Here is an 18,056-nt window from a genome sequence, read left to right as displayed (position 1 = left end):
GCTCTAACAGTAGTAATTATGCCTACATGGCGTAAGCTACACCTGCTGAGTACCATTTACGTGCCATAGTTTACACCATGATTTGAAGAGATCACTTTTTTATCAATAACAATGTGACGAGACTGTAAAACAATGGTGGTGAATTGACATGTCTATAATGGTCTTAACCCTTTCAGACACAGAATTCAAAATTATATTAATTTATTAATTTACGTTAATAACTTATATACAAACAACATGAAGTAAAATATATCAAGAAATAATTCACTAGCAAATTTTTTGTCCAGATATGGGGTGGTTTCGTTTGGAACCACTGTGAGTCAAATGTCTACTTTTGCCCATGGTATGAGAAAAAGCAGTTTCGGTCTGCAGACAAAGTCCCAGTGAGCAAGTACTGTTTCTGTGAGGAGCTGATTTTGTGCTGCAATGGACACAGCACCTGGAAGTGGTATGTATAGGTAGATGCTATGGTTCAGTCTTCCTTTCAACGGGTACAACAGCTTTCAACTTCTTCATCATCGGTTCACCTGATGAGCCGGACTTCTTTTGAAGTAACTGCTTCCTACAAGACCTGTGACGACTCTCCTGCGGAAGTCCTTTAGAGGAATCTTTTTGTTCCCACTGATAAGGCAATAAAGAATGTAGGCATTGCCAACACATATATCAACAAAATACCAGAACAATCTAGGCCACCACTTTCTTGACTTTCTGTCCATGCTGTAGAAGCTATTCATCATATCTGCTTTATCCATGCAGCCCATGTTAGCATTAAACTCCTTCACCACTTGAGGGCAAGGTATTTGTATAATTGTGCTATCCTTTTCCCTTCCATTCGCTTCGGGTGATCACTTCCATTGTTTTCCGCAAATACTATGTCTGCACTAGTCGCTGTTGGATCACACATATCTTTATTTTCACTGTCAGACTCGTTATCAAATGGAATTTCATCATGAATTTGGGAAATAGCCTCCTCGTCTAGCTGCCAAGAGAACATCGCGATGAACTACAAAGAGAGGTTATGTATCAGAAGCACTTTTACCCCACAGTGGTTTCATATGAAACCGTAATATATAAACATACAATAAGATGCTAATTTTATTCTTATTTTTATATGTTATATCACATTGGGTATGTCGGTAATTTCATATTATACATATATCTCACAAATAACTTCCCACATACAGGTTCAATATCAATAAAAATACAACGCAAACGGTAAGTTAAGCCTGGTAGGGGAGAAAATTATCCTAAATAAATGTACAGTTTACCGCCTATAATCTCAGCCACCCACATGGAATTCTCACTACAGTCAATTGTTTTGGATAGTATTTTAACCTCTGCTCAAGTGTTTTCTATTTTAGACACAAGATGGCACCACCAATCAAGCATTACAGGCGTCGTTTCAAATGAAACCCCTGTGTAGGCAGCAGAATAAAATAATATTAAGGTGGTTTTAAATTAAACCACTATGTAGGGGAGGGTTAACTTATCGTTCCTTCTATGATAAAGCGACCGACATTTTCTCTCAAAAGAAAATGGTCTCTGGACCAATGAGATCTGCCATTCTCCAGCGACAGCTATAGGCGTGGATATAGTTTGTACAGCGTTGCGGTTTGGGAATCAGGCCATAGACTGGTTTGATGCAGCCCTCCATGCTACCCTATTTTTCGCTAACCTATTCATTTATACGTCACTTCTACATGCTACATCTACTTCAATCTGTTTGTAATATTCATGCCTTGGTCTAATCCTACCGTTCTTACCAAATGCACTTCCCTCAAAAACCAACTGAACAAGCTCCGGGTGTCTTTAAGATGTGTCCTATCATTCTGTCTCTTCTTCTCGTCAAATTTCGCCAAATCGCTCTCCTCTCACAAATTCGAGTCAGTATCTCTTCATTCATGATTCGATCCACCCACCTCACCTTCAGCATTCTTCTGTAACTCTTCGTTTTGCCTCATGACTGAGGCGTCGTGACTATCATAATATTCAGCCCTCTAGCCGATGAACCATACTCCGCCATTCTTCCCTATCTAAGGGTACGAACATACCGAAGATGCAGCGCAGCTCGCGGTCGCGGTCGACGTTTACGTCACGGTCGCGGTTTACGTCGCGGTCGATGGAGGGTGAACATACCGGGAAGGTTTACCTTTCAGTGTTCTGAGATGTGTTTACAGTGAGTGGATGTAATGTTTAGATCTCTGCGTTCAAGTTAAAGATAATTTATCCTCTACTACTGAGCTTTTACAAGTATAGAGTACATATTCAAGTGACAGTGGAGATAGTGATACATTGTGCATAAGCACACGATGGTGGCTACTTTCAAATCAGTAAACCCGACAGTGGAATGCTCATCCTATAAATAAAAGAAGGCAGGCGCTGGGGGAATACCACAACTTATTTGAAGAACTGAAACACCACGCGGACAGATTCCATTCATATATGAGAATGTCCAATACATATACAACAATGTGGAATCAAAAATTGATGCTGTGAAGTACAATAACTACCACACGAATACACACGGCTCTGTGGACACCTGGATCAAGGGCACAGTAGAACGGGGGGGGGGGGATATATCACGTGATGTTAATCCGGATAAGCCAATCAGAAGCAAGCTACATCGATGCCACCCGTTCTACAGCGATGAGAACACAAACTTTCTTGTCATCGCGCTAGACCTCCTGGTAAATCGCGATGGTGAATGGAAGCGAGCATCTTTGACATGAACTGTTCCATTTAAAACCTTGTGCTTGTGTTACCAGGAGGTGATATCGAGGCATCGACCGCGATCTAAACCGCAACCGCGAGCTGCGATGCATCTTCGGTATGTTCGTACCCTAAGGCTTTCAATGTGGTTGCTCTGAGAGAACTCTGTAGGGAGCCGTTCACCATGTCAATCCATCGCGTTGGTACTCGTCCTCGTTGTCTGGTTCCCTGGACTTTGCCCTCAACAATCAGCTTTTAAGACTACCATCTCGGCGCATTATATGTCCAAAGTAGCGTAACACCACATTTCAAAAGCTTCTATTCTCTTTCTTTCTGAGCTAGTTATTGCACACGTTTCACTACCATATGACGCCACGCTCCAGATGAAAGTCTTCAAACATCTAATTACTATATCAATGTTCGAAGTGAGCAAATTATATTTCTTACGAAACACCTTCCTCGCTTGTGCGAGTCTGAATTGTGCTTGTACTTCTGCCTTCGTTAGTTATTATACTATCCAAATAACACTATCCATCTACTTCCTTTAAGCCTCCTTTCTTAATCTAATATTTCCAGCATCACCTGACTTCGTTCCACCGCACTCCATTACTTTTGTTTTGGATTTATTTATTTCATCTTTTACTCCTTCTCTAACACTGTGCCCACACCATTCAGAAATTTTTCCAGATCTTCTGCAGACTTAGATAAAATCAGTGTTTTGATTTCCTCTCGTTGGATTGTGGTTTAATTTCAAAATTCCTCTGTTGCTGGAATGAAAGATAACAGGGAAAACCGGAGTACCCGGAGAAAAACCCTATTAGCACGTATCTCTGACTCAATTGTTCCAGTGTACATAAGACACTTGAAGACCGCTGTTGTCAAGTAATATTAAAGTCTTCTGATGTTGTCAAAACAAATAATGGTTTCGATAACATGGATTTTGGATGATCTGTTCGCTGTATGCAGAAACAACACAGGCCTTTTTCCTTCGTTTTATTATGCTCTACATATAATATACAAGTCTACAGAAAGCACGCCTAACATACCAGTCAACATGGTCGAAGATCTTGCAAAATAAATCCACAGCCTGTTTCCAGTCATTCGAACGGATCAGGAATGGAATGAATGAAGGCCCATTTAACGGCAAAGATAGGAATTGTGCCGGTTGCCGAAGCTGTCGCACTCCTCTGGGGCAATGATTAACGAATGGCAGATGAAATTATTTCGGAGAGTGTTGCTGGAATGAAAGATGACAGGGAAAACCGGAGTACGCAGAGAAAAACCTGCCCCGTCTCCGCTTTGTCCAGCACAAATCTCACATGGAGTGACCGGGATTTGAACCATGGAACTCAGCGGTGAGAGGCCGGTGCGCTGCCACCTGAGCCACGGAGGCCCTCGTCAAAGATCTTACATTTTAAAAATTCCCGTTAAACTCTGCAACTTTTATTTAACTTTTATCACGTCTTTCGACTCGTTCAAACCTCAGGAATCTCGGCAGTCGAACCAAACCCCTCCCAACCTTTATAAGCATAGAAGATTACATTATCGTTACACTGTCGTTTCTAGCAACGGAAAAAAGTTATTCAAGTCCACAATACAATACCCAAATTCCTCGAAGTTCTCTCTCTCTAGCATTATTCCAAGGACATGTGAGGCTACTTACCAGTGAACAAAAGATAAAATTAATATAAGTTATTTTATATTTCTCTTTCTTAGATTAAATTTAGACTTAAATACGCAATTTGGCTGTAGTAACATACCAGCTGAACTTACGATGCGCGATTTTGTATTCAAACAAGTGAAATATTTTACAAACGAAAACACGATAAATAAATTGTATAAAAGTAACTATTATAAAATATTCTTCCAATACACCTTTATAGTGTCATAATAACAGTTCCAAGTATTCCGTCATAAGAAAGCTTTGCTGCACGAAGTACATCCTTTTATATTCAGTTTCCTACTTCCGTTCGATTTCTCTCCCGCTTTACAGTCGAGCTCCTTCCATGCCACGTCGTCCTCAGTGGTGCAGTCAGTCAATCTTCTGATCCAACAAGTTCGCTTCCGGCTGGGGTCGATGGCATATGAAGGTATTCAAAGGCGACAGCTGCCTATTAAGAAACTCGTTTGAGGCAACTTTATGATACCCTGATGTCTCTTAAGACTGTTAGAATTCACAACGGACGCCAAACTGCTACTTTTTCCTAACTTACTGGATTCGACACTTCATGCTGATTTGGCCTAATTTTACGGGTGGATGCCCTTCCTGGCGCCAACCCTATGTGGAGGAATGTAAATAATAATGTTATTCGCTTTACGTCCCACTAACTATATTTTTGGTCTTCGGAGACGCCAAGGTGCCGGAATTTAGTCCCGCGGGAGTTCTTTTTACGTGCCAGTAAATCTATCGACACGAGACTGACGTATTTGAGCACCTTCAAATACCGCCGGACTGAGCCAGGATCGAGCCTGCCACGTTGGGGTCAAAAGGCCAGCGCCTTAACCGTCTGAGCCATTCAGCCCGGCGTGGAGGAATGTGTTCATCATTACGTATTTCTGTGGTGGTTGCTAATACGATGTGTTGTATTTAGGTGAAGAGAAGTAACACAAATACCCAGTCTCCGAGTCAGATGAATTAATTGCACGCAATTAAAAAATCCAGCCCGGCCGGGGACCAAACCCGGGGGGCCCTCTGAACCGAAAGCAAGCACGCCGACCATACAACCAATGAGCCAGGTAGGACATATACTGAACAATGTAACAATCTTCCAAGAGGCTTAGGCTCAGATTCCATCATTTTAACCATTCTGAAAGCACAAACTTCTGTTCTTGTCGATATGTAGGGATATTTACATAATAAAACAACGGGTTTTGTTTGTACATTGCTCAGAATTAAAAAATAATGGTATTTCTGTATCGGCCATGTCCACAGTAATAATGAAATATACTTTTCACTTTTCCGTAATTTCCGTCCGTCCGTCTGTCTGTCTGTCTGTCTGTCTGTCTGTCTGTCAGTCTGTCTGTCTGTCTGTCTGTATGTATGTATGTATGTATGTATGTATGTATGAACACGCATCACGAGAAAACGGCTGAAGACAACTTAATGAAAATCGGTATGTAAAGTCGGGGAATGAGCCACTACAATCTAGGCTATAAATCATCTTATTCACGCTGAGCGAAATGGTAGTTTAAGGGAAGGCCTAAATTTTAATTCTCAAATATTTATGTTATTAGTGGTCCTATCGATAAATACTACATAACTAAAGTTATATAGAATTCAATTTCCGATCATTTATGTCTTATACATTTTTACCGCACCGGCTATGATAACAGAATATATTCGATTTTTGTTGCTAGGTCTATATCAACTACGAGCCGCATTTAATGAAAATCGGTATATAGAGTCGGGGAATAAGAAACTATAGTCTAAGTTATAAACAAGTTTATGCACCCTGGATGAAATGGTAGTTTAGGGGAAGACACCTAAAATTTAATGTTTAAATACCTATCTTATTGGTCCTATCGAAAAGTACTACATAACAAACGTTATAGGCAACACAATTTCCTATCATTTATATTTTGTTCAATTTAACCTGCCGACTACGATAAGAGTGGTATTTCAGAGTCGGAAGAAAACTAAATGTAAAGGTCTACAATATCGAAAGCTCATAAAATTGATCAACAATAACATTACATAGACTATTGTTTGTTGTGATATTCTTTGTTTCTTATGTTGCCACTCATCTCCGACAGATGGGATTACTGCTGCGTACCGAGTGTAACAGCCCGCCTGAATATTGGCGGGAAATAGCTGGGGAGTTAGATAACTTTCTTCTTTAGAACGCCATTTCCTCTGCTTCATACATTTTCTGATACTGCTGGTACGTAAAAAACACACTGGTTCATCATAGTATTCCAGCTATTCGATCCCTACTCTGACGCACTGACTGGAACGATCAGTGTGCACACTTAATGGAATAATGGCAGAGGCTCACTTACGACGTGATCTAGAATTACAATTTCGGCCTATTCAAAATTATAGCACCATAATTCACTACGCAACTCAAAATTCAACTCGGAAAAGAGCCGTTTCTTAAGAAAAGCTTCTTACTCTTCATTTTTATTAAATTCTGCATTCATTTTATTCCAAATTAGCAGTGAAGAGGGGGTTTCTCCTCTGGCTTGGAGGAAAAATTTGCCTCCGAATTTCCATGCCAGTGTAGTGAATTGAGATTTACCGACTCATCGGGTACTTCTATTAAACAGATGAGTAAAAGGGCATAGTTTTTGCCCTGGGACTCCACACTATTCGCCCCTCCCCTCGAAATTAAAAAGTGTTCACGGCTCCCGGCTGTGTGTGGCCTGGTCATTCCAGTTATGGGACTTTGGACTGTTGGATCGACAGCGTAGTGCTGTTCGTTAAAATTAAAAAATATGTGGTTTTTCATTTGATCGAGTATTTCATATGATAGCATTGCTTTTAATAACGAAATTCCTACTGGCGTCATTGTAATGACCTATGTTGATTTCAGTTTGGAAAACCACTAAGACAGTCTTTCTGAGGATGTAAAACGGCAGGTAGAGAGTGAGTGTTTGCCATTATAATGATAACTCCCCAACTTCATTGTGACTGATGGTAGGCAAGAGGGCCTCAGTGGTACAGGGGCGGTGTTGAAATAAGCTCGACATTATTCTCACGGGCCGATGTATATTGCGGTGCCATTATGTGAAGGGGGAAAACAGAGTAAGCAATGTGCTTTAAGGAAATTAACGGACATACTAGACGACTTGCATAGAGAGCACAAGTAATAAATGCCAGCTCGTTAAACATTCCAAAAATGTTTTTTTTTGTTGCTATTTTGCTTTACGTCGCACCGACACAGATAAGTCTTACGGCGACGATGGGACAGGAAAGGCCTAGGAATGGGAAGGAAGCTGCCATTGCCTTAATTAAGGTACAGCCCCAGCATTTTCCTGGTGTGAAAATGGGAAACCACGGTAAACCATCTTCAGGGCTGCCGACAGTGGGGTTCGAACCCACTATCTCCCGGATGGGAGCTCACAGCTGCGCGCTCCTAACCGCACGGCCAACTCGCCCGGTATTCCAAGAATTAAAAACCAGTGAAACAAAACAAAATGTACAACGTGGTGACTAATTTTAATAACGATGCATGTACAGATGAATGATCAACTAGAGGGTTCATTTGAAATATGGAAACTATGTTACTGATTGTTACAACTTCGTTAATTTCACTGCGTATCACTGCTGTTACAGATTACATCTGCATTCACAAATGATGTACGCTACAATGAGCGTGACCTCAAGGCAGATCGAAGAATACGGCTTTAATAGCGGTGAAATTGCATCTGATACACTCCGGAGCCAAATTATACCTACCTTCAGCCGATAAATGAGATGCGATTATAATCTAACCCATTATGACCGACCATCGAGTTACTGACTAATACGGATCTACAACAAATGAACACTCAAGTTATTGTATTATAATTTACACCTCGATTTCCACTAGGACAGTAATTGGTGGCAGAATCGCCTCTTTCGCATCCTAATCTGCAAATTTGTTTCCTGTTTTTTCTAGCATCGTGATGGAGACGTCCAGTAAAGCCAAGAACACCCTGCTTGAACGGAGTTTACCGACACAATATGGAAGAGCTTCCAAGCTGGCGGAAAGTTTTGCCTTTAATAAGCTACATATCTTTGGCAACGAGATGTGTCAGACAGTAAATTACGGGATCAGTGGGAAAGATTGCAAGCTTGTATAATGTGGATTTTAGCCTAAATTTATTTAAATCTGTGCCCAACGTCAAAACAACGTCTTTTCACCTCCTCGTTGTTCATCGTTATTTTATTTTTTAGGATAGTCGGAACGTTGAAACGTACGTGTTCCAAAACTTAAAAGTCACAATTACTCATCATAGCATGATTAACGTGAAATATGTTATATAAAATATAATACATTATTATAGTCTCAATGAACAGGGGATGGTTGCCATGTTGTACTTCCCCTTAAAACAAAAATTACAATCTTCAATCATCACGAGTAGGGCTGTGCATACTTCACACATTTAGCAACTACGAGCTACAGTCTTCTATTAACTTGAAACCAAGTGAGATACCTTTAATGTGATACTAGTACATGATTGACGGAACACTGGGGAATGATGCGTTTAGGAAGAGTCTACAATACACATAGGGTTAGCGTACTATTACATCTGAACTTTCAATGGTTTTCGTTCAAACTTCCTAGATCAGCCAAGTATATAAAAGGGATTCACAATAGCATTCCTAGTCCATTGATCACATAATTACATTCCAATATTCCTTATGATTTTTTCTTAATCGTTATCTATCCTCTTATAGATCTATTAGTTATTTCCATATGTTCCTGTATATGGGGAACAGAAAATAGTGAGCGAATGTCTTTAATCGTCCGTAAGTCGCTGAACTGGAAAGATCAAGGCTCAAATCACGGTAGTCCCATAAATATTGAATCTCACCCTGTCAGGCACAAGCCTATTCGTCCAACTGTCGTAACTGTACCAGAGGAATCTCCTGCAAGAGTGGATTTATTTTTGGAATAAAGGCCGGTCGAGGTGCGGTAGTGACCACAGTATTCCATCCTCGTGACCAGGCATCAATATAGATGTATAGGAGCTACATCCCCCACATTCGACCTCGGAAACTAGACCAGAAGTGGCAACTTCCTCACCTACTGTGTCCCTAACCCTAGCATTTTACATCTGGAGCTCCAGGGAAGTTCGTGCAACGCCTGCTAATTTCTAATAATATATTAGTCGCAGTTCGTACGTTTGTCCGAAGCATTTACAAGTAATTTTCTGCCGTCTCCTGTACAACAATCATTTTCATGTTTTGTTGAGTTTCATTAAAAACGTGAAAAATTCTACAGTGGGTCACACAATTAGTATTGCAACAGAAAGGACTATCTTTTTCAAGTGAATTAAATTAAAACTGTGAATGGCGCACGACTTAAAAACACCATAAAATAAAATTTTAGATATTATTCTTAATCAAAAGTGTATCAATAATTTGTTAGAATACCTATTTCCGCTTTGATCTTCATAAGACTGAAGTGTTTATGGTAACTGCACCATATTACTGGTCAATAAAACTACTGCTCTTATTTCATGTACAGTTATCAATAAAATGTGTCTAGTTTAAATCTATTCGATTACAGACTATTGAACATTCCAAGACACAAGAAAAATCGGTGATTAACCTCAGAACGTTACCTATATGATATTCGTTTTCTTAAGTTTTTAAAAAGTTTCAATCCCCTGAGAATATGGAACTGTTATTGGAGCTCATAATTTTAGTGTAAAAATGAAATCACCGTATTACACACTAAAATAAAACAGGGTAAACCTGAAAACAAAGACAGTGATACAATAAATCACGTTCCAGAGGGGATGGCAGAATCTATTGATGTAACAATCCATAGCTAGTAATTAAAACAAGACGGCGGATAAGTTCACGAGATTGTACCAGAAAAATAAGCAGCACATTTGCAGAACTGCTTAGTTACCTGTAACGCAGGATAGTGAAGAATAGCGCTGAGGTTAATTATTTAAGAAGAATTATTTCGAAGAAGATGAAACCCAGTATGATGTCATCAACAGCGGCACTACCAACTAGCGGCAAACTTTTCTGAAGACATGGAATTGTGAAAAATGTGGAAGAATGTTATATTCTCGAAATAAACTTGCAGTGGATTAGGTCGTGTTCCGTACTGTATTAAAGAGATGTTAAGTACGATACAGAACAAAAATAGCCAACCAGACACTAGTGGGATCCGAACCCACAACCACACGATTTCGCGTCCGTTGATCTATCCAAATGAGCTATGTTGGCCTAGGTCATACTTGTTATGTTGGAAAGGATCTAAGCTGCAGGTGCATCACATTTTTATATTCTGTCGAACGTGATCAACTAAACAACTGGTTTTCACTTGAAGAAATATTTAGTACAACCGGATAGTAAAATGAGTAATGCAACCTACAAGGGTTCAAATACACCGTTCAGTTCAATTTAAACTTAAAAATTAAAAACAATAGTATTTCACTTACACTTCTGGAATAGGCTGTTTATATCTCAGACAATGCAGCGTATCAACAGATGAGAACTGAAGGATACATACCTGAAAATAAAGAACATCATAATTATACACTCAATATATGGCATGACAAACAATATATTTTGTTTTTAACTGTATAAACAAGCTCGTAACCACATAACACATTCCATTTTGCTAGAATTAGGAAATAAAATGTTATCTCAGTGTACTCTGTGTGATTGTTTTCTGAACTACGAAATTTGAGATTATGCTTAATCCTTTATTCAATTAGGTCGAGCAAGTGGTAGAGCGTAGCTCTTGAACAACAACCAAAGAAATAAAGAAATCATACCTACTAGATCAATTTGTCCACGCAATGTAAGACCATGGTATTAATCTAGCCTAGTTTGTTTGAAATATTATTAGTATTGTGAGGCTGCTTAGATCAACAATTGGAGATAGTATATATGCCCAGCTGAGTGACCAACTTGGCAGGTTCGAGCCTGGCTCAGTCCTGTGGTGTTTGAATGTGCTCAAATAAATCAGTCTCGTGTCAGTAGATTATTGGCACGTAAAAGAACTCCTGCGGGACAAAATTCCGGCACCTCGGCGCCTCCGAAAACCGTCAAAAATAGTTAGTGGAACGTAAAAATAATAACATTATTATTGAAGATAGTACTGTATATGAATTACTTTTTATATATGGATCGAGTTCTTTCTCCGTATAGAACATATTATCCTGTCGACAATCTTGGTGAATCCGAAACGGAAGTGATTTATCATCTAAGGTAAAAACAAACCAACCAACCCCCGAACACACACACACACACGCGCGCGCGCGCGCGCGCGCGCGCGAACATTGGCACTTTTGTTCAGAAAATGAGGTTACGGAGAACTGTGCACACGACATAAGAGGTACAAAAGAAGGAACATATCAGTAGTAAACCAAGGACTGTACATTTTCTGGCAAAAACAGAGCGAACTCTGGTACGAAAGAACCAGCATCAAACTTTGTGTTATCCTATTCCGTCCTATGGGTTTTAGTAACAAAATATTTCTGGTCTTCCTTTTTAACATACAATACACCTTTGCAAATAAACTTGCGTTTCATTCACTCATTCCATTCCTGACCCGGTCAAATGACTGGAAACATGCTGTGGATTTTCATTTTTTTTTGTACTTGCAAGATCGGTGGTGTATAGACAACACGAGTAGGACTAAAGTATTGCAGGATTACCCATTTCTGCTATCACCGCACTCGAATTGTGACACTGCTGCAAGAAGGATGTCACTACTCGTGTAGGAATGACAGTGATGTGTCCAGAGTTTGGAAGAAGTTCACGGAGTGATCGACAGCTGACGGGACGCCTACGCAAAACCGTTCGCAGGGAGGATCCGTATTGGTTACTTTCAGCACGTCACTGCTACCTCGTTCCGCCAGGCTTTTCGGAGGGCATGACGACTACCGTTTGTCCTATAGGACAGAGTTCGCAGTCTCTCGTAACAGATACTTTCTCAGTTAACTTGGCAAGATATCTCTGTTTTCACTCTCGGACCTTCAACGAACTGGGCACCTCGGTTGTCCTGACGATTGAACACTGTTCCCACGAATTGGGAAACGAACACACGGCTACTGGTTAACAGGCAATAGGAAAGCCACTACGTAATACGAAAATGCCTTACATCACTCATAAAATATGTAACATAATCAATCAAGTAACTGGTATAAAGTTAATAGTTTTAGAATGTGTGAAGAAAGGAGCAAACACAGCAGTTTTAGAAAATACCACACAAAGTAGCAACCCTGACAAACTGAAGGTTGACAATAAACAGTTGGGGGGGGGGGGGGGGGGAGCGAAATTCGCAACCAATAGGAAGTTATTTACTAAACTGTTTTATTGTAGTGAGCTGTTTACAATCCCGCGTTACGAGACTCACATGGGTTTTATAAACAATACAGAACTCAGTTTGAAAGAACAGAACACAGATCACAGAGAAGAACTGGAACGACCAGCTGTGTAAATAACTGCTGATCGGCAACTTTTAAATTTCAGTGACAACAGGAAATTCAATTATTACCCCGTATAACTCACCGGATACTACAATAAATAGAATATGATAACGTTGAAGCGCAGTGGTTGCGGTAAGCTGGATTCGTAATTAGCCTACATTCGATTAAGAAGAAGAAAAAAGACAGTGCAATCATCGAGGAAAGGGAACCCTTCTTCGCTATAAGCAGCTTTGATGTGGCTGATATAACCTTGGCTGTGTAAACAAAGATGACAAGTTCTAGACGCGGATGAGTTAACAGCCGAGCCAAAAGCAGGTCTGCAACAAAGAAGAGCGAACTTTGCTTTCTTGACATCCAGCCAAGCCTATTACAGTAGCCATCCACATAGTATTACGGCAAGTAAATTACAGACAAGACATCCCCATGGCTCGGATTGAACGCGCAACACCACGACTATTTCAGTACGATCAGATAACAGACAAAATTACATTCCCTAAATAACCATCTTAATGGCCCAATAAAGGACTACAATGGCACCTGATTAATACCAACAGCAATAAATTCTTTTTATAAATCCAGCTCTAGCTTTTAACAAGGATCAACAACAAATGTAGGTCTCATTTAGTAACCCAAGAGTCGACATAAAAGAATCTACTGTGTTCGAGTGCTCGCTGGAACGCATGGACTAGTAATGCCTGAAAATACCGAAGCACGACACTTTTCTTCTGAGATAAAAATCATCTACACATTTTTTCCCCTTCAGAATAATACACCTTTAAGAAACATGAATAGCAGACCAATTCTTACAAGCATCGCAAGCCAGTTTATAAATGCCCTTAAATTTCGCAACTCACAAATTAATAATGAAACACTTAAAATCTCCAAAACGTTAGTGAGATATACTACGACAATTAAAATGCATTCTCGAAATTTGTGATACCCAAAACGTTTACAAAACTGCCTCCACTCGCGAATTTACGCTTACATGTAAGAAAAGTATTTTAGGCATAATTCTGTAAATTAACGTCGCTATCCAAGTTCAGCTTCTTTTTATGTAAAGGAAGAAAAGAACGGTGTAACACTGTCTCGCGTGACTCCACCATTACGAAAGGAAACAACCGCGTCAGCGAGTTCAGTTCCAATCCGATTGTTGTAGGTTCCATGGTTCCAGTCCGTTCTCTGTCTGGTCCCTGTCAGCGGTAGGCTTTACGTAGTGTTCGTGAACTATTAATCAATCAATCAATACTGATCTGCATTTAGGGCAGTCGCCCCGGTGGCAGATTCCCTATCTGTTGCTTTCCTAGCCTTTTCCTAAATGATTTCAGGGAAATTGGAAATTTATTGAACATCTCCCTTGATAAGTTATTCCAATCCCTAACTCCCCTTCCTATAAATGAATATTTGCCCCGGTTTGTCCCCTTGAATTCCAACTTTATCTTCATATTGTGATCTTTCCTACTTTTATAAACGCCATTCAAACTTATTCGTCTACTAATGTCATTCCACGCCATCTCCCCGCTGACAGCTCGGAACATACCACTTAGTCGAGCAGCTCCTCTTCTTTCTCTCAATTCTTCCCAACCCAAAACTTTGCAACATTTTTGTAACGCTACTCTTTTGTCGGAAATCACCCAGAACAAATCGAGCTGCTTTTCTTTGGATTTTTTCCAGTTCTTGAATCAGGTAATCCTGGTGAGGGTCCCATACACTGGAACCATACTCTAGTTGGGGTCTTACCAGAGACTTATAAGCGCTCTCCTTTACATCCTTACTACAACCCCTAAACACCCTCATAACCATGTGCAGAGATCTGTACCCTTTATTTACAATCCCATTTATGTGATTACCCCAATGGAGATCTTTCCTTATATTAACACCTAGATACTTACAATGATCCCCAAAAGGAACCTTCACCCCATCAACGCAGTAATTAAAACTGAGAGGACTTTTCCTATTTGTGAATCTCACAACCTGACTTTTAACCCCGTTTATCAACATACCATTGCCTGCTGTCCATCTCACAACATTTTCGAGGTCACGTTGCAGTTGCTCACAATCTTGTAACTTATTTATCACTCTATAGAAAATCATCCGCAAAAAGCCTTACCTCCGATTCCACTACTCATATCATTTATATATATAAGAAAACATAAAGGTCCAATAATACTGCCTTGAGGAATTCCCCTCTTAATTATTACAGGGTCAGATAAAGCTTACTTATCGCGCCGCCAAAAAGGAGTCTAGATGAGATAATTTTTTACTTCACAGATGTGGATATAATATTTTAAGGCATTTACGCCGCTTGCGTGTCAATTTGGAGGCTCCGTTTTACTATACTAGAAGTCGGTTAATTTTGTCGGTTAAACAATAAATGTGACACCAGATATCTTTTACACGTCGACATCGAATGACATGCAGTGCCGAAGTGACTTTCTTCAATCAGTACATCTCAAGTGAAGGACAGCGCCCTCAGTACAGTAAAGGGCCGTGAACATTTCATAAGAATTCCAGATGGCGAATTTTACGCTAATAAGAAATACAAAAATGCCGTTGCAATCTTCTGATTTTACAGTATACGCTTAGTTTAATTTTAAACAAATGGATTGACCTTACTTGAAGCCGAGAACTGACGTTCTTGTACAAGGATCACAGAAACAAAAATCGCATTTTGTTTAAAAAATTAATTGTTTTATTTTATCATCAATCATCATCAACTCCATTAGTAGCCTATATAAACTGCGAACATGCGGGATAATAATTTTACAAGATATAGTGTTAAATATTTATTTATTTCAAATACAATTGATTTGTAATGTTACCTCAGTTTTCTTTTCCTTTTTTACAAAGCACACCTGCAAACCGCAACATTTCGGGGACCGCTCCATCAAAAACGTTGAGACACACTGTTTTAGGTTGTACAATCTAAACCCGAAACAACCAGTCAGCATTTCATAAAAGAGACGGGCGGACCCGTGTCAATAGATTTACTGGCACGCTGAAGAAAATTCAAGCGCTTTGGTGTCTCTAAGAACACGATGTAATGGAAATGCCTCGAAGGAACCTTGAGCCAACGATGAGATCGCGTGAGGAAGGGAAGTATCTGTAAACGACTGGTGTTGTTCGAATTGCAGAAAAGATACGGGAGGCAAAGCTGAGATGGTTTGGACACGAGATCAGGAGCTTCACAAATTCAATTACCAGCACAGAAGTACAACACAACCCCAGTGGATTTCTATCTCGCGGAAGGCCAAAGAGGCGTCAGATGAACCGCTTTAATGAAGACACGAACAAGGTGAACAGCACCCCCGACGGTGTCTTGAACAGCAATAAATAGCGAAGATGTTATGTGCGGTACCTGCAACAGAAAGAGGGGGATGGGGGTGGTTTCTCTCTCAGGACAATCAGCCGTTTCGGGGACTTTACGTGCGTATGATGATGATGATAATGATGATAATCGCCATCATCATATGATTTGAACTAACTGCATAAGTGGAGATTAAATGAAATGGCGTAGTGCCGGGAGTGTCCGAGGACAAGTGGCGATGATTACGGTATTAAAGAAGAGAAAAAGAAGAGGAAGAAGAAGAGTACCGGCGGCGACGACGATGAAGAGGAGATTATCAGCACCTCGCGTTATTAGAGAAGGAAGTGTTCCAACGCCCTTTAAGAAAGGGAGTATCTGCTAAAGAAAGGAAACGGCCATGAAGGACGAGAAAAATAAAGACTTCTAAGGTTTTTTAAAAACTTGTAGTTTCAACGCGACTTTTTTTTTACAAGTTGCTTTACGTCACACCGACACAGATAGGTCTTATGGCGACGATGGGACAGGAAAGGGCTGGGAGTGGGAAGGAAGCGCCCGTGGCCTTAATTAAGGTACAGCCCCAGCATTTGCCTGGTGTGAAAATGGGAAACCACGATAAACCATCTTCAGGGCAGTCGACGGTGGGGTTCGAACCCACGATCTCCCGTACAGTGGATACTCGCCGCACTTAAGCGACTGCAGCTACCGAGCTCGGTCCAACGCGACTTTTGGAATCGTGATCACAGCAATAAGTTTTATGTGGAATCCGAACCACTAGGGCGTGACATTTCACCTCAAAAATCTTACATGCATCGACCGAGATTCGAACCACGGCTGCCTTAGTGAGAAGTCAGCTATTTCGCCATTCAGCTATCACGCCCTACTTTAACAAACCTAATACCGTCGACACCATAAGACAAAAGCTCAACAAATAATAACGAACAAAGGAATAAAAGTGAAGATCCGGCAAAATTAAGTGGAAGTAATGTCAAACTCCGCAGAAGCCCGGCGATCTCCAAGCACGTCTCACTATTCGAGAGGTGCAACCCATTCTCATCTCCGTTCCACTCCTTTTCCCAGTAATTTTCGTGAGAAATTTCTTGTACTTTGCTTTTGATATACATCAGCGGGGTTTTATATTCCAGTTTCCTCGTACATACTGCATATGTAGGCAATGTCTGAAAAGTCTTCAAACTAGAGGCCGGTTGGATCCTCAAATAAAACCACCACAGGATATGCAGTCATAGTGAACAGGCAAAATCCGGTGGATGCTTTATAATGAGGTGTACACGGTACGCTGAGATCCAAAGGTAAGCACTACGGTTTCTTTTGGGTAATTTCCGACAAAAGAGTAGTGTTGCAAAAATGTTGTAAACTTCGGTATATGAAGACTTGGGAGTAAGGAGACGACCTGCTCGACTAAGCGGTATGTTCCGAGCTGTCCGAGATCATAATATGAAGATTAAGTTGGAATTCTAGAAGACAAATTGGGGCAAATACTTGTTTACAGGAAGATGAATCATTTATCAAGGGAGATGTTTGATAAAATTCCAACTACTTTGAGATCATTTAAGAAAAGGTAGGTAATGTGCTACCTGGGCGACAGCCCTAAATGCAGCACGACTAGCCTTATGAATAACGCATTTCACAACACTCAGACGCACTAGTTGTGGTGGTGGTGATTAGTATTTCAAGAGGAAGTGAAACTGAGCAAACATCCTCTCTTAATAGTAACCAGAAGAGGTCTGATTCTTCAAGGAATTGCCGTACTGAACAAAGAAAAAGAACGTCCACGAAGGGCGTGAAAATTAAGGACAGCTTACCTGATACTATCGGCGTCAGAAGAGAACAAGAGTTCACCATGAGACGTCAGATAAACATATACGTGTGGTGCCATGCACAAGTACGTGAAACCTATTTCTGACTGAGCTAGGATACTCAG

At 40.4% G+C, this 18,056-nt stretch overlaps 1 protein-coding gene across 4 annotated transcripts in view; it reads right to left on the bottom strand.

The window, feature by feature from the left end:
- Nucleotides 1–18,056, bottom strand: part of sbb (scribbler) — a 364,549-nt gene that overhangs the window by 205,949 nt on the left and 140,544 nt on the right. For 2 of the 4 annotated variants that reach the window (XM_067145663.2, XM_067145664.2), the window contains exon 3: nucleotides 10,816–10,886. The exons of the other annotated variants lie outside the window; for them this stretch is intronic. The gene's annotated coding sequence lies outside the window, so the exon portion shown is untranslated. The remainder of the gene's footprint in view (nucleotides 1–10,815; nucleotides 10,887–18,056) is intronic. 4 annotated transcript variants of the gene reach the window in all.

Source organism: Anabrus simplex, chromosome 4 (assembly GCF_040414725.1).
Source record: "Anabrus simplex isolate iqAnaSimp1 chromosome 4, ASM4041472v1, whole genome shotgun sequence".
Classification (NCBI taxonomy): Eukaryota; Metazoa; Arthropoda; class Insecta; order Orthoptera; family Tettigoniidae; genus Anabrus; species Anabrus simplex.
This window is presented reverse-complemented; position numbering and strand designations above follow the sequence as displayed.